General features: G+C 45.5%; 1 protein-coding gene and 1 non-coding gene across 2 annotated transcripts in view; one reads left to right on the forward strand and one right to left on the reverse strand.

The window, feature by feature from the left end:
• Galnt17 (polypeptide N-acetylgalactosaminyltransferase 17) overlaps nucleotides 1-23,122 on the forward strand; it is a 519,549-nt gene that overhangs the window by 112,516 nt on the left and 383,911 nt on the right. The gene's annotated exons all lie outside the window — the stretch shown is intronic.
• LOC123458963 lies at nucleotides 20,553-20,659 on the reverse strand. Its single transcript, XR_006635896.1, has one exon. It is a non-coding gene; the product is annotated as a U6 spliceosomal RNA (small nuclear RNA).

Below are 23,122 nucleotides of genomic sequence, written 5' to 3' on the forward strand. Positions count from 1 at the left end.
TCTTCTTAGGGGGAGCGAGGTGGACAAGGTCTCACTGTGTAGCTTAGGTTGGAACTTCAAATCCCACTACCTGAGCTTTGAAGTGCTGGCGCCGTCGAGGAGCACCGTCAGGCTTCGCTTTTATCATCTTCCCTCTCGTCACTGCTTTGACTGATCTCGTAATGGCTTTGATAGCAGAGCTGTTGGGATAGGCAGGCTCCTTGGGGACCAGCATCAGCCTCCTTGCTCTTCTACATGTTTTGAGACAGAGACTGTTTACTGCCCCATGCTTCTGTGTTCCTTATTTTCCCCAGAAAGAGCCATTAAAACTATTTTTTTTGCATTTTATTTACAAGCAGGGAGAGACAGAGAGAAGGCAGAGAAGAGAAAGAGAGAAGAGAGAGAGAAAGAGAAAGAATGGGTGCACCAGGGCCTCCCGCCACTGTGAATGAACGCCAGGCACATAGGCCACTTTGTGCATCTATCTTTACTGGTGAATGGAGCTCAGATTGTTAAGGTTTGCAGGCAAGTGCCTTAACCGCTGAGCCATCTCTTCCAGCGCAAGACAGGCATTTTTACCGAACCCATAGACACTCAGAAAAGGACTAACTCTCCCAGCCTCCCTTGCAGTGGGGTTGCAGAGATGTCAGCTACGAACACAGGAGAGCGTGCATGCAGTCCCCTTTTCTTTCTTTGTTCTCATTGACTGTGATAAAGATGCATTTTGGAGCCAACTTGGGTCAAAAGGAGGAAGGCGACAGTCTAGATAAAGTGGGATCTGTCACGTGTTAAAGGCGTGGTCCCCAATGCATGACGCTCTTGGGAAATGATGGGATCTTTAAGAGGTGGTGTCTAGTGAGGGAGGTCCTAAGTCATTAGGGCTGTAACTTTGAAGCTCCTCCTCTCTTTGTCCTGTTCCTGTCATAAGATAAGCAGTTTAACCTGCCAGCAACCAGGGTGCTCTCTGCCTCGCAACACCCAGATTAATCAGACCCAGTGACCATGGACAGAAGCCTCTGAAACCATAGCCCAAAGGGGCTTTTCCTCTTTACAAGTTGATGGTATTTGGTATCTTGTTACAATAACAGAAGGTTGACTAATACAGGGTCTCTGAGGCATTTTCCAAGCAAGATTGGCAGCTGCCTTGATTAAGCCAGTGCCAGTTCAGGTCCCTGACATAAACAGCAGAGAGTAGATCCTGACTCATGTTCCTGTATCTCTCCCGAGGAGTCTGTCACTGGGCCTTAGAAAGTTCTCAGTGAGTCATTCGTTCGAACAAGTCACAACTCTTATAACAGAAGGGCCACATTGCTGATGAACTCTACATTCCTTCTTTATTTTATTTTAAAAAAATGATTTATTTGTGACAGAGAGGCAGACACACACACGCATAGACACACACACACACACACACACACACACACACACACAGAGAGAGAGAGAGAGAGAGAGAGAGAGAGAGAGAGAGGAGGGGGGAGAGAATGGGAATGCCAAGGCCCTCCTGTCACTCTGCAAATAAACACCAGATGCACACACTGCTTTGTGCGTCTGGCTTTACTTGGGTATAGTCAGGCTTTGCAAGTAATTGCCTTTAACTACTGAGTCATCTCTCCAGCTCTCTATATTCCTTTTCATGCATGCTAGGTGAGTGCTCTGTCACTGAGTCATGTCCCCCTGTCCCTCACTAGAGGATTTTAGGTAAACTAAACTTTCAGCCCTTTTCTTTTCTTTTCTTTTCTTTTCTTTTCTTTTCTTTTCTTTTCTTTTCTTTTCTTTTCTTTTCTTTTCTTTTCTTTTCTTTTCTTTTCTCTTCTTTTCTTTTCTTTTCCCCTGCCCTTGCCCTTGCCCTTGCCCTTGCCCTTGCCCTTGCCCTTGCCCTTGCCCTTGCCCTTGCCCTTGCCCTTCCCCTTGCCCTTCCCCTTCCCCTTCCCCTTCCCCTTCCCCTTCCCCTTCCCCTTCCCCTTCCCCTTCCCCTTCCCCTTCCCCTTCCCCTTCCCCTTCCCCTTCCCCTTCTTCTCCTTCCCCTTCTTCCCCTTCCCCTTCTTCCCCTTCCTCTTCTTCCCCTTCCCCTTCCCCTTTCCTTTCCTTTCCTTTCCTTTCCTTTCCTTTCCTTTCCCTTTTTGGTTATAGAGCCTCCTTAAGTTGCCCAGGGGTCTTTCCTTTGGAGAGGGAGGGTCCCGAGCGGGCTTGGAGACAGAGGACCAGCCTGGAGGCCCAGCTCACATCGTTTCACACTCACCCCTGCTCAGTGCACGTCTTGCTCATCTGTACAGATGTCCTCCGGTAGCTCCCTTTTAATACCCTTTTGGCTTCCCGCTTGCTCTGATGCACCCCTGGTCTGCTACGACCACAGAGAAAGCTTGCCATGGTCATGTGGAGTCTCCAAGCCTTTCAGTGGTTTCTAGAGTAACTTCTCACATCATAGCATTCAGTGTTATTTCTCCCTCATTGTCCTGAGAGCATTCTTCAAGGTGGACCAAGGGCTAGTTTTCTGAGGTAGCATAACCAAAGTTGAGCCTCAATGCTGCTTTTTAAAGATTTTACTTATTTATTTGAGACAGGGGAAGGGGGAATATGACCACACCAGGGCTTCTATCCACTGTAGAGGCACTCCAGATGCATATGCCACCTTGTGCATCTGGCTTTACGTGGGTAGTAGAGAATCAAACCTGGGTCCTTAGGCTTTGCAGGCAAGTGCCTGACCACTGAGCAATCTCTCCAGCCCTCAAGCTGTCTTTTATTAGCTATGTGGCCTTGCGTAGCAAACCTTGCTCCTTTATCTCCTTCTGTAAAATGGGCTAATAAAAGTGCCAACTTTTAAAGTTTGTGATGATGGACAAAAAGATAATGTTTGGGCTGGGAAAATGACTCAGTGGATAAAGTGTTTGCCTTGCAAGCATGAAGACCTGAGTTCAGTTTCCAGAACCCATGTGAAGAAATGCTGAGTGTGGTGGTACACACCTATAATACTGGTACTGGGCATTTGAGCTCAGGGGACTGACATCAGCCAAACAACCATCTGTCTTTTGGGGATGACCTCAAGTAATAAATGACATGTTTAAGGAAAAGCAATTAATGTGTGTCAGCCAGTTACATACTGGTAGCTCCCAAGTGCCCCATGGTATTTTTGGTTTTATTATATCAGAGATAATGAACCGTTCAATAATCACATTCTAAGTCCTTATTTTGAGACAGTGTCTCACTGTGTATGTGTGTGTGTGTGTGTGTGTGTGTGTGTGTGTGCATGTTATTATGTGCATGGTGCACACATGTATGCTTTTTTTAGTGAAGGTCTGAGATTGACATTGGTGTCTACTTTTTCTAATTTTTTTTTTTAGAATTTTAAAAATATTCTATTTATATGCAAACAGAGAAAGAGAGAGAGGAACAGAGAGAGAGAGAATGGGCCCACTAGGGCCTCCAGCCACTGCAAACGAACTCTAGACACATGTGTCACTTTGTGCATCTGGCTTTACATGGGTACTGGGAAACTGAACCTCAGTTGTTAGGCTTTGCAGGCAAGTGCCTTAACTGCTGAACTATCTTTCCAGCCCTTGTTTTTTTTTTTCTTTATTTAAAAAACATTTTATTGTTATTTATTTACTTGAGAGAGGGAAAGAGACAGAGGGAGAGAGGGAGAGAAGGGGGGAGAGAGAATGGGTGCACAAGGGCTTCCAGCCACTGCAAACAAACTATGGATGCATGCACCACCTTGTGCATCTGGCTTATGTGCATTCTAGGGAATTGAACCAAGGTCCTTTGGCTTTGCAGGCAAGCGCCTTAACTGCTAAGCCATCTCCCCAGCCCTGTTTTTTTCTTTTTTTTTTTTTTTTCTGAGACAGGGTCTCACTCTTGCCCAGGCTGACCTGGAACTCACTCTATAGTCCCAGGCTGACTTCAAACTCACAGCAATTTTCCTACCTCAGTTTCCTGAGTGCTGGCACTAAAGACATGTGTCACCATGTGCTGGCAGACATGAATTGCTCTTTGCATTGTTGATTTACTTTTCGTAAGTATTTTTATTTATTTATTTTCAAAGGGGGGGGGGAGGAATGGGCAAAGCATCAGGTCCTGTTGCAAACAAACTCTAGACACGTGCCACTTTGTGCACCCGGATTTATGTGGGAACTGGAGAATCGAACCCAGACCATCAGGATTTGACAATAAGTGCTTTTAACTGCTGAGCCATCTCTTCAGCCCCTTATTTACTTATTTTGAGACAGGGGGGCCTCTCAATGAATTCAAAAGTTCAGAGCTGGGTGTAGTGGCGCACGCCTTTAATCCCAGCACTCGGGAGGCAGAGGTAGGAGGATCTCTGTGAGTTCGAGGCCACCCTGAGACGACATAGTGAATTCCAGGTCAGCCTGAGCTAGAGTGGGACCCTACCTTGAACCCCCCCCCCAAAAAAAAAGGTTCATAGATTAGCTTGTTCTGGGGATACTCCCGGCATCTGCCTCCTCAGTGCTTGGCTTTGGGCATATGCCAACTATACCAACTTTTTATATGGGTGTGGGGATCTTCATGCGTGTGTGGAAGGCCCTTTATCTGCTGAACCATCTCCATAGGACTTTTTTTTTTTGTTTGAGACAGGATCCTGCTGTGTAGCTTAGGTGGCCTCTAATTTGTGGTGATCCCCTTGCCTCAGCCCCCAGAGGGTTAAGATCGTGGTGTTTGCCACCATGTCTAGCTTCTCTTCCCCCAATACCTTCTCTTCTTTTTTCTTTCTTTCTTTTTATTTTTTTGTAGTTCTGGGAATGGACCCCAGTGCTTTGTGTATAGTAGGCAAGTCTTCTCTCTTTCAACCATAAATAATTCTTTGGCCCTGGGGGTCCATCTCTTTGGGTGTTTGAATATTCTGACACTCAGATGGACAAAGGCTAGAGATAATTAATGTGAGGCCTGTGACTAATTTAATATTTCAAATTACTTTCTGGTAATAGGACTTTTTAAAAACGATTGTCAATGAAAACAGAAACCTGTGGAGGAGGGCTGACCTGAATTGTGAAAAGTCTATGGAGAGAATTATTTTTTCAAAGCTTTTGTTTGCACTCCCACTCAGTGTGGTTGAGATTCTGCCTGTACCCATGGGCTTCTTACTAGTCAGTAGTTTTCTAAGGTCAGAATAACATTTGTTGTTGTTGTTTTTGGAGGTAGGGTTTCACTCTAATCCAGGCTGACCTGGAATTCACTATGGAGTCTCAGGGTGGCCTCAAACTTACAGTGATCCTCCTACCTCTGCCTCCCAAGTGCTGGGATTAAAGGCATGAGCCATGATGCCCGGTTTTGTTTATTTATTTATTTTTTTTTTTTGAGGTAGGGTCTTGCTATAGCCCAGGCTGACCTGGAATTCACTATGGAGTCTCAGGGTGGCCTCGAACTCGCAGTGATCCTCCTACCTCAGCTTCCCAAGTGCTGGGATTAAAGGTGTGCACCACCCATCCATTTGGATATATGTACTGTGAGCCATCAAAATACTTCATACCTCTAAACTAGTCACCTGTCTTCTGGGGAATCATCTTAGGGACACCAATCTAAAGGGAAGATAAAGTGCCCTATGCATGAGAATACTGATTGCCTCATTGCATTTAGCAGTAAGAATTTAGGAGCCCCCTAAAAGGTGAGTAGGCATGGAAGTCATTTAAACTATGATATATTGGTTCAACAGACTACTCTGAATCTGTTAGTGCTATGATTATGAATACGCTGTGAGGCATATATTTGAAGTAATTGCCTCCTAGGTTACCAGAAAAATAAACATAATGTGAAATTTTGTTTCTACCAAGATTTACATATAAAAATAAATAATCCAAGCATGGTGGCACACACCTGCTATCCCAGTACTCAGGAGGCTGAAATAGTCGGATCACGAATTTGAAACCAGCCTGGGCTGTGTGGCAAGTCAGAGGTCAAAGCCAAGTGTGGTGGCACATGCCAGTGATTCTAGCACTTGGGTAGTAGAGGCAGGAGGATCATGAGTTTACGGCCTTCCAAGGCTACACAGTGAGTCCCAGGCTAGCCTGAGCAACACAGTACTCTGTCTCAAAAAAAAAAAAAAAAGTAAATAAGTGAATTTATTTACTGAGTTTTGAGACAGGGTCTCTTATAGCCCCCTAATGAGTAAGTGAATGAATGAATGAATGAGCAAACAAACACTAATGCACGCACATCGTGAACCTAGAGGGAATATACCTATGGAAAACAATAATGAGGGGCTGGAGAGGTGGTCCAGTGGTTTAGACACTTGCCTGCAAAGCCTAACAACTCAAGTTCCATTGCCCAGTACCCACATAAAGCCAGATGCGCAAAGAGGCACATGCATCTGGAAGTTCAGTTGCAGCAACTGGAGGCCCTGGCACACCCATCTTCACTCTGTGTCCATCTTTCTCTTTCTCTCTCTCTCTCTTTCTCTTTGTCTCTCTCTGCTTGCAAATAAATAAAATATTTTAAAATAAAAATACCAAGAATGATTGATGGGTTCATGCAGTGATACAGATAGATATTTCTTTCCTAAATAGCTTTGAAATTATTGTTATAGTCCTAAAAGTCAAATTCTAGCTCTGTTACTGAATAGCTTTTGTTTTTTTTGTTTTTCATCTGTCAAATGGGTACTACATGCTCCCCCCTATTCACTGCCCATTTTCCCTCCAGGATGTGTTCTTAGCCTCACCCTATGTGGCACTGGTATGTCCTCTGGACAAGCCAGAGAGCTTAGGTGGCCTGTGGTTGGTCACTTGGAGCAGACGATGCCCTCCAAATCTACATGGTCTGGCTTTGAAGGATGGGCTCCTTACTCACCCTGCTTTGCTGTTGCTTTAACAAATGTGTTGTGAGGATCCAAGGCAGCATATGTCCCATTTAGTTCTGGCATTTCATGGAATTCAGTAAATAGTCCTGTGGATTATTATCACATTATCATGTTTGCATCATGTGGTAGTTGGAAGAGGATAATGAAAATGTGTGGCCCCCACAGACTCAGGTGCTTCATTATTAAAATCGAGTGTGGGGAGCTGGAGAGATGGCTCGGTTGTTAAGGCGCTTGCCAGCAAAGCCAAACAACTGGGTTTGATTCCCCAATACCCATGTAAAGCCAAATGCACAAAGTGGTACATGCGGCTGACATTCGTTTGCAGTGGCTAGAGGCCCTGTCATACCCATTCTCTCTCTCTCTCTCTCTCTCTCTCTCTCTCTCTCTCTCTCTCTCTCTATCTCTCGTTGTCTTTCTCCCTCTTTCTCCCTCTGTCCCTTTCCTTGAAAATAAATAAATAAATAATTTAAAATTTGAGTTTGTAAATTCAGCTTCCAGCTATGGGGAGGGGAGCCATGTCCCAGAGGGCAGAACTCAGAGTCTAGCCTGAAGGCATGTGTGGGATCAGATCTGGATTCCAACCCAAAGGTGTGGAGAGTAGCTTGAGCTCTGGCTGTTCGCATTTGTGGTTTCTCTCTGCTAGGATCTGTAAGCGGGAGCCAGCTTCTTCCGCCGCTGATGAAACTGCCCGTGGATTTGTAAACTGAGCCCTTCTTCCCATACCACATACACGCCTTTAATCCCAGCACTTGGGAGGCAGAGGTGAGAGGATCACCGTGAGTTCAAGGCTACCTCTGAGATGTACATAGTGGATTCCAGCTCAGCCTGGGCTAGAGTGAGACCCTACCTAGAACTACCCCCACAAAAAAAAAAAAAAAAAGAAAGAAACTCCAGCAATGCAAGGGGCTGGAGAGATGGCTCAGCAGTTAAAGGTGCTTGCTTACAAAGCCCAAGGACCCTATTCCCCAGCACCCAAGTAAAGCCAGATACACAAAGTGCACACATACATCAGGAATTTGTTTGCAGTGCCAGAAGGCCCTGATGTGCCTATTCCTTCTCTCTCTCTCTGCTGTCAAGTAAATAATTCATTTGTGGTGACCGGAGGCCCTGATGTACCCATTCTCTCTTTGAAAGAAAGCAAGGCTAGTCGCTTGAGGTCCCTGGTGAATGAAACTGACCACTACTATGTCCAGGCACATGTCCTATATTAGTGCATTTTAATGCTTGTTGTGTGTGTGTGTGTGTGTGTGTGTGTGTGTGTGTGTGTGCGTGCGCGCTTGCGCATGTGTGTTCACATGCGTGTATTTGTGAGTGTGAGCACACACATACCACTTTGCATGGGTGGAGGCCAGATGACGCCTCTCGGTTCAGTCCTTGCAGAGGTACAATTTCTGTCTCTCTGGATCTCACTGCTCTTTTTTGCTGCCCTTGGCCATGAGCTTGCTGAGGAAACTGCTGTCTCTGCCCGTTATCTCACTATCATGCTGAGGTTACAGGAGTGTGCCATAGCTTATGGCTTTGCTCATGGGGCCTGAGGATTGAATTTGAGCGCTCCAGCTTCAGTTGTCCAGTGCTTCATCCACTGAGCCATGTCCTCCAGCCCCTATTTTAATGTGCTGTTAAGATCTCTCAACTCAAAGCTTTACTTTCTCTCCGTGTGTGTGTGTGTGTTTGTGTGTGTGTACAGGCCACCACGCCTGTTTTATAGGCTTGTTTTCTTACATGGGTTAAACACGTACCTTGCAATGTTCACGTTGTCTATGTTCTGTCTTGCACTGTCTTTCATTACACAATTATTTTCACACTTAGCTTTTCACTCATCAGCTTTGTGCAATATGTGGATGGGTGGTCTCCCCATTTTACACATTTGTGTCTGTATTTTTTATTAATGACACACACTTCTGGTGGGGTTTTTTGTTGTTGTTATTGTTGTTTTTCCTCTTCCTTTCCCTCGGGGGGTTTTCACATGCTGGTAAACTACCTACTGATCCAAGATCCCAGCCCCTCACTGGAAGATCTGAATTAAGCAAGCTTTGTATCACTAAGGCTCCTTCCCCTAGCTCTCTTTTTACTTTTTTAAAAATATATTTTATTTATTTATGTGAGAGAGCAAGAAAGAGGTAGAGAGAGAGGGAGACAGAATGGGTGCACCAGGGCCTCCAGCCACTGCAAATGAACTCCAGATGCCTGTGCCCCCTTGTGCACCTGGCTTACGTGGGTCCTGGGGAGTTGAACCTTCATCCTTTGGCTTTGCAGGCAAATGCCTTAACTGGTAAGCCATCTCTCCAGCCCCTTACTTTTTATTTTGAAACAGGGTCTCATTAAATTTGCCAGGCTCACCTTGAACTCTTTTTGTAGCTCAAGATGTCCTGGAACCTGCCAACCTCCTCTCTCAGCCTGTCTAGGTGACGGACCCGCACCCCCAGACCCAGTTCTACTGTTGAAAAGTTTGAGTACATATACCTTCAATGTCTACATGTTCATTTATTTGTAAATTATATGTGTGGATTACTAAAGGGTTATATATATATATATATTTTTTGTTTTTATTTATTTATTTATTTATTTGAGAGCGACAGACACAGAGAGAAAGACAGATAGAGGGAGAGAGAGAGAGAATGGGCGCGCCAGGGCTTCCAGCCTCTGCAAACGAACTCCAGACGCGTGCGCCCCCTTGTGCATCTGGCTAACGTGGGACCTGGGGAACCGAGCCTCGAACCTGGGTCCTTAGGCTTCACAGGTGAGCGCTTAACCTCTAAGCCATCTCTCCAGCCCTAAAGGGTTATATTTAATAGAATGAGGTAAAAAGATGCAATAATCCATCCTTACAAAGGGACTTGAGTCAGATTATCTTGCATAGCACAGAAACCCTTCTTGTTCTTATTAAAATGTCACTTACTAGTAACTTGGAAAAAAGGCAGAATTAGTAGGTGTATTTTATTATTTTTAAAATCCTGATTTAAAATTTTGAGATGAGTAATTCAAAGGTCTGGTTCCATTTACTTTTGGTTTCGGTAGCCGGGAGGGGCTCTCCCAGGACGGGCAGTTCTGGTGGAAGAGGCAGGGTCTCCCTAAATGATGACAGTCATTCTCCGGCCTCATCCGGTTACTATGCAAACACCTTGTGGAAATACAAGCTAGTAAGTTATCATTTCCCATGACTCTGGGGAGTTAGTCTTGCAAACTCACTGGACGATTCTGTGTTTCACTGCTTTTAACAAATTGGGTTCAAAACCGGCTGAAACTCTTCATTAGGAAGGGATTTCAAAGACCACAGACATCCGATTCTCTCCTCAAATATGCACCACTGAGCATCTGTAAATCAAGTTACAGAATTTTTTAGTCACGAATCATTAATCAGGCATGGTAATATTCCAAACATCCATTTTAAGAACACCTCTCCAGTGGCTTGGGCTGTTTTTATTGTTTGTCGTTGGAAAGTGTATTTTCTCATTCTTTGCTAAAATGTCACCTCTGCCTTGAGGGAATGAATTAAGTATAGTTCTTTTTTTTTAATTTTTATTTATTTGAGAGTGAAAGAGGTAGAGAGAGGGAAAGAGAGGAAGAGAGAGACAGAGAGAGAGAGAATGGGTGCATCAGGGCATCCAACCCTTTAAAGCGATCTCCAGACACATGCACCACCTTGTGCATCAGGCTTATGTGGGTTCTGGGGAATCATACCTGGGTCCTTTAGCTTTGCAGGCAAGTGCCTTAACTGCTAAGCTATCTCTCCAGCCCAGATTCTTTCTTTTTTTTTTTTTTTTGTCTTAAAATAACTTTTGGACATCATATGTTCATGAGTTACCTGTCTTCCAAGAACAGGGCATGTCATTTTGAATTTAAAAAAGTATACCTTTTAAACTTTATTTTTATTTATTTATTTGAGAGAGAGAAAGAGGCAAAGAGAGGGAGAGAGAGAATGGGCATGCCAGGGCCTCTAGCCACTGCAAATGAACTCCAGATGCATATGCCTCCTTGTGTATCTGGCTTACATGGGTCCTGGAGGGTCAAACTTGGGTCCTTTGGCTTTGCAGGCAAACACCTTAACTGCTAAGCCATCTCTCCAGCCCTCATTTTAAAATTTTCAATGTTTCTAAAGTTCTTACTGATATAACCAGCCAGGTTCTGGGTATTTCCAGAATATTTAGGTCACTGTCTATTTTATTAAAGGCAGTTTATAGAAGTCTGACTACACATTATAAGTATGTGTGTTTGTATGATGGGACTCTTTGGTGTCCTTTGCTTGAGTCACTTGCCAGAAAGCACAAGGGACCGAGTGAGTTTTGCTTGGCTGTCTTGCTTAGAACTTTGTTTCCAAATCTAGTTTCTGTTTCAAGCTGAGGAGTCATTTCTCCACCGTACCAAAGTTTTCATCCTAAAAGTCTATGTATATGTTAATATACATAGAAGGAGACAGAAGGACCCTGGGTCTAGCTGAATTGGTGAGGTCAATGAAAGATTCTGCTTTAAAACTAAGGTGGAGGGCTAGACAAATGGCCAGATGGTTAAGGTGCTTGCCGATGAAACCTGGTGACCCAGGTTCAGTTTCCTAGTACGCACATAAAGCCAGATATGCAAAGTGACACATGTGTCTGAAGTTCACTAGAGGCCCTGGCACATGCATCCGTTCCTTCTCTATCTGCCTCTTTTACTGTGTCATGTAAATAAATAAAATATTTAAATAAAGATGTAAGGTGGAGGTCTAGAGAGGTGGCTCAACAGTTAAAGGTGCTTGCTTGCAAAGCCTATGGCCTGGGTTCCATTCTCCAGTATCCATGTAAAGCCAGAGGCACAATGTGGCATCTCGTGTTTCAATTGCAGTAGCCAGAGGCCCTGGCATGCCCATAGTCTCTGTTTCTCTCTTTCCTTCTATCTCTCTACTTGCAAATAAATTGCACAATATATTTTAAAAATAAGGTAGGTTGGGATTGAAGAAGACATCTGGCATGGACCTCTGGCCTTTACAGACACATGAACATACGTATTCCCACACACGAATGAACACACATACACAGACAATGCTTAATTCCGGCTATAAGCTTTCTGTAAATCTTTCATTAACTGACTCATCCTGGAGACTGAATCTAGCGAGTAATACAAGCTAAAATGTGGAAATCCTTTGCCACACAGCACGAGGATGCCGCATGCATTGTCCTTGTATCCTCTTCCTATGGTCCGATGATCACGATATCATCACTCTGTGTTCCAAAGGTGTTGCCTGACAAAGGAGGGTGTCAGACTTGACGCCAGGTTGTTTTCTGATGAGCAGCTCAGCCTTGCCGGCTGAAGCCGAAGGCTCGGCATTTTCTCCCTTGTCTTCTGATCTTTTGCTGGTGATCAGGGAATCTTCAAAGATAATTAAAATGATGCTAAGTTTGGAGAAAATTAGAAGCTACCGGGATTGTCTAAGTATGATTTAAAATACTACTGGAAATATAGTGGAGACTTCTTTTACATTTCTGTGTTTCATTCTAAAATGCCTTTGTGGGAGTTGGGGAGGATGGATGGCTTGATGGGTAGTGCTTGATGCAGAAGTATGAGGGCCTGAGTTCAGATCCTCAACACCCAGGATGTGTCTATAATCCCAGCACTGGAAAGGCAGAGACAGAAGGATCCTTGGGGCTTGGTGGCCAATTACTTGAACTGGTGATTTCCAGGTTCTAGGCGTGAGCAGTTCTCAGAAATGAGGGTGGAAAGAGTCTGAGGACACCTGACATCAGCCCCTGGCCTCCATACACGCACACTCATGTGCATTTGCACTCACGCCCACATGCACCCACACACATGAACATGAGCACATACATTCAAGCAATAGCACACACAGGTGCACAGGCATCGTAAGGTCCATGTGTCAAAGATAGTCCCCAAGATGCTGTACTTCCCAGTATTTGGAAGCTCTGCCAACAATTAAGAAGTAGGGCTCCGTGGAGGCTTTTAAGCTCCAGAAGGTGTATGTTCCTTGGGGATTATGGCCTCAGTGCTCCTCGGGAATAACGAGACCCTGGTCTCAGCCTCTCTGGTTTGCTTCCTGACCCATGGGATGCGTGGTATACTCGGCCACATTCTTCCAGCATGGTGTGCTGAAAGGTCCAAACCACAGGGGCCACTTTGAAAACCATAGCCAAAAGAAACCTTTTCTGTATGTAAGTCAGGAGGCTCAGGTGTTCTGTGATAGTAAAAACAAAGCTTAGAGTAACATAATACAATTCACTTATCCAATTTCGTGTGACTTTTTATGCATGTATGAATTTGGAGTGTCTGCCCCAAGACTTATCAGAATGTCAGATCTATGTAAAAAGGTACTATAGCGTCTTTCTAAAAACAACAAAATTGTGATTCTGAAACCCATCTGGGCCCAGTGTTTTACATATCCTTACAACCTCTTACATTTATGGCTCTATCTCTTCTTCCACTGCTCCATGGTCATTCTAGCACTTGCCAGTGTGTGCGCACTCTGTAGAGGATGAACCTGAATCTCAGAGGAGTTACTGTCTCTTTTAAGTCACTCAGCAAGCTAGAAGAAGGAGTCAGCAATGAAACTGAGACTCTGCTATTGGCCCAAATAGCGTCTTGTTGCCTGTCTGAGAAGATGATTCTGGGTCTGGTTTGAAATCAGAGCTTCACAAAGGGAGCATGTATATCCATGGACTCCTGCCAAAGAAAAAGCCTTCATTCACTGCCAACCTCAGCTGTGAGAGGCGATGTCAGAGAGAGGGGAGGAATCCGAGTGTTCAAGTCAGTGTGTTTTGTCAGTGGATTCCCATCGTGTCACTCACCCATCCAACAAAACATTTCAAAATCCTGTGCCAAGAAAGGAGCTGAGGTGGGGAATCCCAAGTTGAAAATAGCCCGTTGCCATCTTTGAAGGCTGGGATCAACATGCAGACTTCACAGATACAGTTCAGGCCCCAAATGGTAAATATGTCTGAGCTGTCTTAATTGCTTTTTTCATCACCGAGACCAAATACCAGACGAGAAGCGACATGACAGAGAAAAGGCTTATTTTGGCTCATGGTTTGAAGAGATAGAGTTCATCCTGGAGGGAAAGCCATGGCGCTGTGAGTGGCTCATGGCTTTGGCAGCAACAGTGTGAGGCTGCGGGCTCACATCTCGATAGATCAGGAAGCAGAGAGAGATGAACGCGGGTGCTCAGCTTGCTTTCTCCTCCTTCCTCCGTCCAAGACCCACAGCCCATGATAAGGTGCCGCTCACATTCAGAGTGAGTTTTCCCACCTCAGTTAGTCCTCTCTAGAAACGTCCTCACAGGCACGCCCAGAGTCGTGTCTCACAAATCCCTTAGGCTTTGCTATATTCAATCCAGTGATGACCAAAATTACCATCGCATGGACTCATGGGAGAAGCGCAAAGAAATTCCTCTCACCGGGCGTGGTGGCGCACGCCTTTGATCCCAGCACTCGGGAGGCAGAGGTAGGAGGATCGCTGTGAGTTCAAGGCCAGCCTAAGACTACATAGTGAATTCCAGGTCAGCCTGGGCTAGAGTGAGACCCTACCTGGAAAAGACAAAAAAAGGAAACTCCTCAATTCCTCTTTGGAGAGTGAGCGGCAGTGGTAGGTCCTAGGTAGAAACTTTAATGTTGATGTGGACACTCTTAGGTGAATTGGCCTGGGACAGAGACTGCCAGTTGGGGGAGCGGCGCTGGAAATGAACAGAGGCTGGATTAGACACTTGATCATGCATTCGCATCTCAGCGTATCTCAGGTCTGTGTCTCACTGAGGGTGCACGTGAAGATTAAGTTAGGAGGAGTTGAAATGAGGCAGGGTGTTGAGGTGCTGTCATCCAAGATGCTTGCATTGAGGGGAGCTTGTGAAATAGGAGCAGGGAACGGGTGAGCTTGTTTAAAAGTGTCACCTCTTACTCCCCCCACCCCCTACAATACCATAGGAATTCCCTTCAGCACCATGCCCATGCTAGGCAGTTGAGCATTGTCTCTGCTTGACCACACTGGGTACATTCTTTTATTAACATAGAAATTAATTCTTTTATGTTGCTCATAATTTATATCCTCCACTAGTTTTAAAAGCTGGTATTTTAAGACTCTGGTACAACTCCATCTTATTCTTTTTGGTGGGGAAATAGGTTCAGGATACTTCAGATTAATTCATTCTGCCTTCTCATTTTTCACACCAGTTGTCTTATTATTCTTAACTATTATTAAAAGGAATGATAAAAAGTAATTAACCACCTGGAACACATTCATGCTTGCCATTAGTCAGGGCTTTCATTATAAAACCTCCCCAAAGTTCAGCTTTGGAAATAAATTCTCCAAGTAGGTAGATTAGCTAATGAATTTTTTTTTTCTCTAAAGATTACTGTTTCTTCCTCCCCCAACCCATCCAGAATTTCCATTGGCCATTCATCAAAGGGAGAAAAAGTAGAAATGAAAAAAAGTGGGACAGACTTCTTAATATAATTTACTGTGTAAAAGCTGTAGGTTCCATATAGCTTTTATAAGACTTCAGCACATTGGGCTGGAGAGTTGGTTCAGAGGTAAAAGGTACTTACAAAGCCTGACAGCCTGGGTTCAAACCCCCAGGACCCATGTAAAGCCAGATGCACAAAGTGGTGCATGCATCTAGAGTTTGTTTGCAGAGGCAGGAGGCCATGGTGCGTTCTCTCTTTCATAAATAAATAGACCCATAAATAAATAAGAAAAAAAAAAGATCAGCACCATACTTCCCCACTCACATTTATTGATTCAGCATGCTGCGTATCATTGGCTTTGGGAAGATACCTCTGTGTCTCTGAGGTCTCGACACAAGAAATACTCTGGTCCCCCCAGTTCAAGGGAGCAGAAAAGCTGGAAATGTGTCTGCTCAGGATAGAACCCAGTTTCAGAGGCTCCCACTTGTCTGTTGGGGGATTCCACAGTGATTTTCAGGGCATTCCACAAGGGATTGAGGTGTACATTGGAATTTGACGAAGAAGCGATTATGTGTTGAGTGTGTTAACCGTTACGTGCAGCCTCATTTCTGTGAATTACGCTGCCGTGGTGTCAGCTGCATTGCTTTCCATGGACAAACACCTTTTTGCCCCAGATAGGACACCCACGACAGACCATAGAAATGATTTCACCCAAGTCTGCTTGGTGAGCCGATTAGTTTTACTAAAAGGAGCATGAGTGATCCCAAAACAGCTGCAACACGACAAAGTCCTTGTCACCAGTGACAACCTCCTAGAGTCCTGTCTTCAGTCAGCTTTCTACCTTCTGCAGACTCCAGCATGCCCGTGATGACACACACCTGAAAGTCACGAGGGGGTGGTGGGTGGAGTCCCAGGTGAGGGTCTCCCGACCCTATCTCCTGCTCTTCTCTGGACTGTGAGCAGGTCCATTGTCTTTGCCCTAGACCTCACTATTGCTGCGTGGGTCGGTTTATTTTGTTGCCATGACTATGGGCCCAAGGCATTTTCATCTTTGCTCCATGATGGCAGAGGGAAAAGTGATTCTATATCAGCATCCCTGCATGGATGGCTGTTTGAGACAATGGGGTCCAGCTTATTGGGGTTTGGACATCTGAGACTGGGGGCAATACCTACAGCCTGACGTGGAGAATCATGGGAATATTTTTATCCAATTCTGAGGATGGAATTTAGAGACTTACATAGGCTAAGCAGGTATTATATATCAGTGAACCACACTCACTGCCCTCGTCCAAATATTTCATTTTGAGATTGTCTTCCTAAATTGCTCAGGATGTCCTTGAACTTTCCATCGTCCAATGTCAGCCAGCAGAGTAGCTGAGAGGACAGGCCTGTGTCACCAGGCCTTCCTGCTGGTCCTGGGAATCTTAAGGCAATCTCTCCAGTTCAATGCTGTTCTTGTCGCATGAGCTCAGACCATAAGACCCTTCCTAGTTCTCTGAGGGCAGGGACCTTCTCCGTGGATTTGGAGCATGTGGTCAGGCTTTCAAGAGCAAGGGGGCTGACCCCTCACCCTGCAGGTCAGTGAGAAGTTATCTGAAGTTTACAGAGCTGTAGCTGTTGGCTGCTCTTGGAATTCTCACATCGCAATGCTGACGCGTGGGCCAAGAGAGTGCTTCGTGCTTCACGAGCCCTTCTGTGGCTTCCCGTTAACCTGGTAAGGCGCGATTCAAGTATGTCTCCTTTCATGAGGCCCTGATCATGCTACCTTGCAAGTGGGTTCTGCCCAGCGAATTTGGCAGTGTACAGTTCCAGCCCCCCCCCACTCCCCCAATGAACTCCAAGGAGACAACAAACCCAGCTAAGTGTGCTATCAGAGAGGTCACAGGATGATGTGACAGGGGCCTGAACAAAAGCATTGCTACTCCTTTGGATACCCCCTTTGGAAAATTTCAGAAAGGGTGCCATTCGTGTTGGGTCTTAATGTACTCCTAGGAGCTTGCCAGCTAGAATGCAAGGTGACAGAGTGGTGGGGACATATAGACAAAAGCATGGCACCAAAGGCTGGGGGCGGGGGCTGGTATGTTTCTTGAGAGTCCTGGTCAGACTGTGCTCCTTGGGGAATGGGGAAGGAGACTGAACAAGAAGTTCTTCCTCCTTGTTATACTGGCCTTAGGTCCCAGGCTTGGAATGCAATGCTCAGTGGAAAGGCAGCGGGGACTCCCAACTTAGGGGGATTACGCAGGGGACCCACACGCAGAAGCGTCAAAGTTAGTAACCACAGCTGCAGGGCTCCGAGCAAGGGGGATCTGGAGTAGAGAAGACCCGAGACGTGTTGTGTCAGCCGATGGGAGGGAGTGGTGGTATGTTCCTATTCCGTGAGTGTGTGCCTTTTCTCTCTAAATAGATCTGTTCTACTTGAAGTCTGGGAAAATGAGTTTACGCTTCCATCCCAATACAGTGGCATCTGCTCCGCATTGTTGAGTATAGTCAGTTCATGCCAGTGACCCAAATCATAGACTGAAGCTGGTATCTCACTGGAGTACACATGGAGGCCAGATGTGGTGACGCATGCATGCCTGTCTTACCAGCTACAAGGGAAGCTGAGTCAGGAAGAGTGAAAAGTTCAAGCCTGAGTTGAGCTACAAGATGAGTTCAAGGCCAAGCTGGGCAACTTAATGAGACCGTGTCTCAAAGTCAAACAAGGGCTAGGGATGTAGTTCAATGGTGGGGCCCCTACCTAGCATGTGGAATGCCCCAGATTCAGTCCTCTGTAACTACACACAAAACAAGTATTCATGGGGCTGGAGAGGTGGCTTAGTGGTTAAGGTGTTTGCCTGCAAAACCAAAGGATCCCTGTTTGATTCTCCAGGTCCCATGTCAGCCAGGTACACAAGGAGGCGCATGGGTCTGGAGTTCGTTTGCAGTGGCTGGAGGCCCTGCAAACACATTCTCTCCCTCTCTCTGCCTTTTTCTCTCTCATAAATAAATAAATAAGTTTTTTTTTAAAAAAAGCATGCATGGAAAAAGCCGGGTGTGGTGGCGCACGCCTTTAACTACAGCACTCAGGAGGCAGAGGTAGGAGGATCGCTGTGAGTTTGAGGCCACCTTGAGACTACATAGTGAATTTCAGGTCAACCTGGACCAGAGTGAGACCTTGAAAGAAAAAAGTATGCATGGAGGTTGGAGACCTGATTTCCTATGTCCTTCCCAATATATGAATGTATTAAGATGAAGATGCTATATATTAACAGTAAGAGAAGATGCCAAGAATGTTCATGGGAGGGGGAGGGGAGGATGACCTCTTTTGCAGTGCTGAGGATGGGACCCAGGGACACATGCATGCTAGGCAGGTGCTCTACTGATGAATCCACAATCCCAGCCCCTTACGGAGGACTCTAAGTAATTATGAGGCTGATTCACGACCCCCGCCCCTCACTATGGAATTCTAAGCAGGTATTCTACTCCCAAGTCTCACTCCAACTCTGCCATTAGGTATTTGCTCTGGAATCACTGTCTTTAGATATCTGCATGCACGAGAGGGATTCATCCTGTCCAGGTGGCCTTGGGGGATAGTCCCAGAATTGCAATGGAGCTACAGTGAGGCAATTTATCCCTACCTGCTGCTTAACATGTGATAGACTGTCCAGGAGAAGGGAGGTTGCCTGCGTGGGAGGCACAGGCATATGGTCGATGTCAGAAAGTTTTCTCTTCTTGGTTAGAGATCCCACTAAGTGACTTACCAAGGCTTGTCCAACTTGGAGAGTGCACACATCTCCTGTCAGGTCTTGAATCCCATCCTTCCCTCGGACACGGGAGGGGCCAGCATCTGGGACGACAGGCAAAGCCAGTCCAGCAGGCAGCTTGACTGACACCCTCTCCTGTTATTAGTTCAGAGGGCAAGGCTGGCTCACTGGGAGAACTGGGGAAAGTATTTTTAGCCAAAGCATCTACTTTCTTGGGACCCGCGTTCCTAGACAGGCTCTCTTTTCTCTCACACGCTTTCATTCTTCAACAGTTTTACTCCTTGGGTTCTGTGTGAGTCCCTCCTTCCTCCTTCACTCCTCTTCTGTCGTCTCTGTCCTTTCTTCTCTTCCTTCCCCTCCCTTCCCTTCCCCTCCTCCCCCTCCCTTCCCTCTGCAAATGCCACCCTACCACATTGCCTTAGGCATGTTTGGGATTCCAGATGCACACAGTGCTTCGATCTGCCTTACATGGGTGCTGGGATCTGAACTGCAGTTGTCAGGCTCATAGAGCAGCTGTTTTAAACACTGAGCCATCTCTCCAGCCATTCTTCATATCTGTTTTTTTTTTGAGACAAGGTCTCATGTAGCTCAGGCTTGTTTCCAACTCACTGTGTAGCCAAGGATGACCTTGAACTGACCTTCCTATCCTCCGTCCCAAGTGCTGGGATTGCAGCCATGCACCACCCTACCCAGCTTGGGCTCAGGTTTTTGCCTGTGAACTCCATTTCTCCCTCTCAGGAACCCTAGGCTGTGATTACTGTTATTATCTTGACTTTGTCACATTGCCGCCCACATGGAACATGGTGGCATTTACATGTCATGCAGGAGTAAGAGTGAGGCAGCTGCAGAGGCTAGAGGTGACAGTCAGGGGCTCCATTCTGGGAGTCTTGAGCACCGAGGTGGTTGATACCTTAGGTTCCCCTGTTATCCTGACATATAAGAAGCCCTGCCTTTTGCACATGATGGTGATGGTGGTGAAGATGTCATCCATGTGTGGGCATAATTTTAATTCTTGGGCACTGTTATTGCTTCCCAAATGATATTCTCCCCAAATCCATATGTCAACGTACTAACTCTTTTCTTCATAGAAGTGTTTCCATTTGTAGAGAAGATCATAAAGAAGTAAGTTAAAATGAAGTCTGCAAAATATGCCTGTGTTGGTTAATTGCAATTATCAGTTTCATTGGATTAAGAGACACCTGGGACATAAGTGAAGCATACCTTTGGGTGCATCTGTGAGGGTGGGTCCAGAAAGGGTGAACTGAGGAGGGAAGGAAGACTCACCTTGAATGAGGGAGCCACCATCCCATGGGTTGGAGTCTGAGGCTGAATAAAAAGGAGAAAGCAGGGCTGGAGAGATGGCTTAGCAGTTAAGGCACTTGCCTGCATAGCCAAAGGACCTAGGTTTGATTCCCCAGGACCCAGGAAGGCCAGATGTAAAAGGTGGTACATGTGTCCAGAGTTCATTTGCAGGGCTAGAGGCCCTGGCACACCCATTCTCTCTTTCTCTCTCTCTCTCTATCTCTCTCCTTATTTATCAAATAAATAAATTAAATACCTTTTTTAAAAAAAGGACAAAGTCAGACTGGAGAAATGGCTTAGTGGTTAAGTATTTCCCTGTGATTCTTTTTTTTTTTTTTTTTTAATATGGAACGCTTCACGAATTTGCGTGTCATCCTTGCGCAGGGGCCATGCTAATCTTCTCTATATCGTTCCAATTTTAGTATATGTGCTGCTGAAGCGAGCACTCCCTGTGATTCTTAAGGACCCCTGTTCAAGGCTCGATTCCTCAGGACCCACATAAGCCAGATGCACAAGGGGGCTCATGCATCTGGAATTCATGTGCCGTGGCTGGAGGCCCTGGCATGCCCATTCTCCCTCTCTGTCTCTCTTCTCTATCTGCCTCTTTCTCTCTGTCTTTCATTCTCAAATAAGTAAATAAAAGCAATAAACAAAAAATTTAAAAGGCAGAAAGTGAGCTGAGCACCAGAATTCATGTATTTCCTGACTGTGAGGACACTGTGATCAGCTGCCTCATGCCTCTACCACCATGCCTTCTCCACCACAATGGACCATATTTCCCAAAACCGTACACCATAATAAACCCCTTTCCCTGGGCTGGAGAAATGCTCAGCAATTAAAGCCCTTGCCTGCAAAGCCTAAGGACCTGGGTTGGATTCCCCAGTACCCACATAAAGCCAGTTCATAAAGTGGAACATGCATCTAGAATTCATTTGTAGTGGCTAAAGGCCGTGGCATACCCATTCTCTCTCTCTCCCTCTCCTTGCAAGTAAGTAAATAAACTATTTTAAAAAACAAAATAAAATAAACCCCTTTCCCTTAAGTTGCTTTTGGTGAGGAATTTTGTCTCAGCAATGAGAAAAGTAACTAGCACAGGTGCCTTCCTTTGTATCGGGAATTAGCCTGGCTCACTTTTCTCAGCCTTTGAGACCTTTTCTGGAATTTTCTCCTGACACATGTCCCTGGGCACTGACCTCCTGATTATCAGGCACCAGGCTCCAGAGCATCAGTCCTTGGCATGTGGGCTCATTTGTTAAACTCGACGTTTCTAGAACATCATGCAAGGTGCCTGCTGCCAGTAGTAGACCCTGCACTGGGGACTTTGTTGGCATGTAAGTCTGTGGGCATTCTTGTGAGGTTGGTTGTTGCTGGATGAACTTTCTGGTTCTCTCTCCTGCCCTGAAATGATAATCCCACTGCTAACCTTGCACCAACCTAAGGACCTTTGTTGGACCAACCGTTGTTGGTTTTTTTATTTTTAGTCACTTTTTCCTCTCTCTCTTAGAAGACAATAAAGTCTTTAAATGGTTGAAAATAAACATCAGAGCTGGAAATGACTTAGAAATAATTTATGAAGGGGGAATAATTGAGCAAGAAATATTGGGAAGCAGTTTTCAAGGCCCCTTGCTTCCAGAAATAGAGTCTCCCTTGAGACAGTAATTCTTGTATCTGTTTCAATTGCTGATGGAATTTGAACTTCCCTGTTACATAGGTCTTAAAAAATGCATCTTGCTTATTCTATAAGGCCACAGAAGCCAGTAGATTTATTTATTTATTTCTTAAGAAATAGGCTGTTGGGTGGTAAAGCAGTATATATTTGTAGTCCTAGCGCTCAAGTGGCTGAGGCAGAAAGATGTCAAGTTTGAGACCAGGCTGCACTACACAGTGAGATTCTATCTCAAAACAAACACACGAAAGTAGGTAGATAAATAAAAACAGAAAACAGTCTACAGGATGTGAAAGGGAGTGTTATTTTTCTTCTGCTTGGGAATTCTGGTTTCTGTCCTGTGATGGTTGATCTTGATTGTGAATTTGACTGGATCTATAATCACCATGGAAACAACTTTCTTGGCATGCCTACGAGGAATTTTCTAGATTAGGTTAATTGAAGTGGGAAGACCACACCATAAATGTGGACAGTATCATCCCATGGGCTGGGACCCTGGACTGTATAAAAAGAGAGTGAGCTGAGCACCAGCATTCATTGCTTTCTGCCTTTTGACTGTGAGGGCAATATGGCCAACTACCTCTTGCCCCTGCTGCTACAGGGCCTATCAAAGACGCCTGGAGTCTGGAGCTCCTCCAATAGGGCCTGAGCTGGATTTTCAGCTGGACTTGCAGGACAATTGACTTCTGGTCTTTAGTGACCTGCTAGGAGGTAATGATGGGGTCACCCATGGTAATTGACAGACCCCAGTTTCTCACTCTCGTTTACTTCCCCTCTGCCTTGGTCTTGAGGATCCAGGAAATGTGGTGGAGGCTGAAAGTATCCTGGAAAACTCAAGTATGTCCTGTCTAGGCCTCTCTTCCCCTGGAGACCTTGCGCTACTTTTTTTTTGCCTATGCATGTGTATGTGTGAATGTATGCATGTATGTGTACATGTATGTTTGTATGTATGTAAATGGGTGCCCATGGAGCTCAGGGTTCCATGCTGATTGTCTCTCTCAATTGCTCTTCATCTTATCTTATGAGACAGGATCTCTCACTGAACCTGGAACTCAGCAAGTTGGCTAGACTAGCTAGCCAGCAAGCCCTAGGGACCTTTCTGTCTTCACTCCCCAGTGTTGGAATTACAGGTGTGCATGGACACACCCTGCTTGTATTAAGTTTCATACTCCATTGATCTTAGCTGGAAGGTTTCTTTGTGATTTGCCCCTGCCAGATGTCCCTCTTTCCATATCCTGTGACA

Source organism: Jaculus jaculus, chromosome 2 (genome assembly GCF_020740685.1).
Source record: "Jaculus jaculus isolate mJacJac1 chromosome 2, mJacJac1.mat.Y.cur, whole genome shotgun sequence".
Taxonomy (NCBI): Eukaryota; Metazoa; Chordata; class Mammalia; order Rodentia; family Dipodidae; genus Jaculus; species Jaculus jaculus.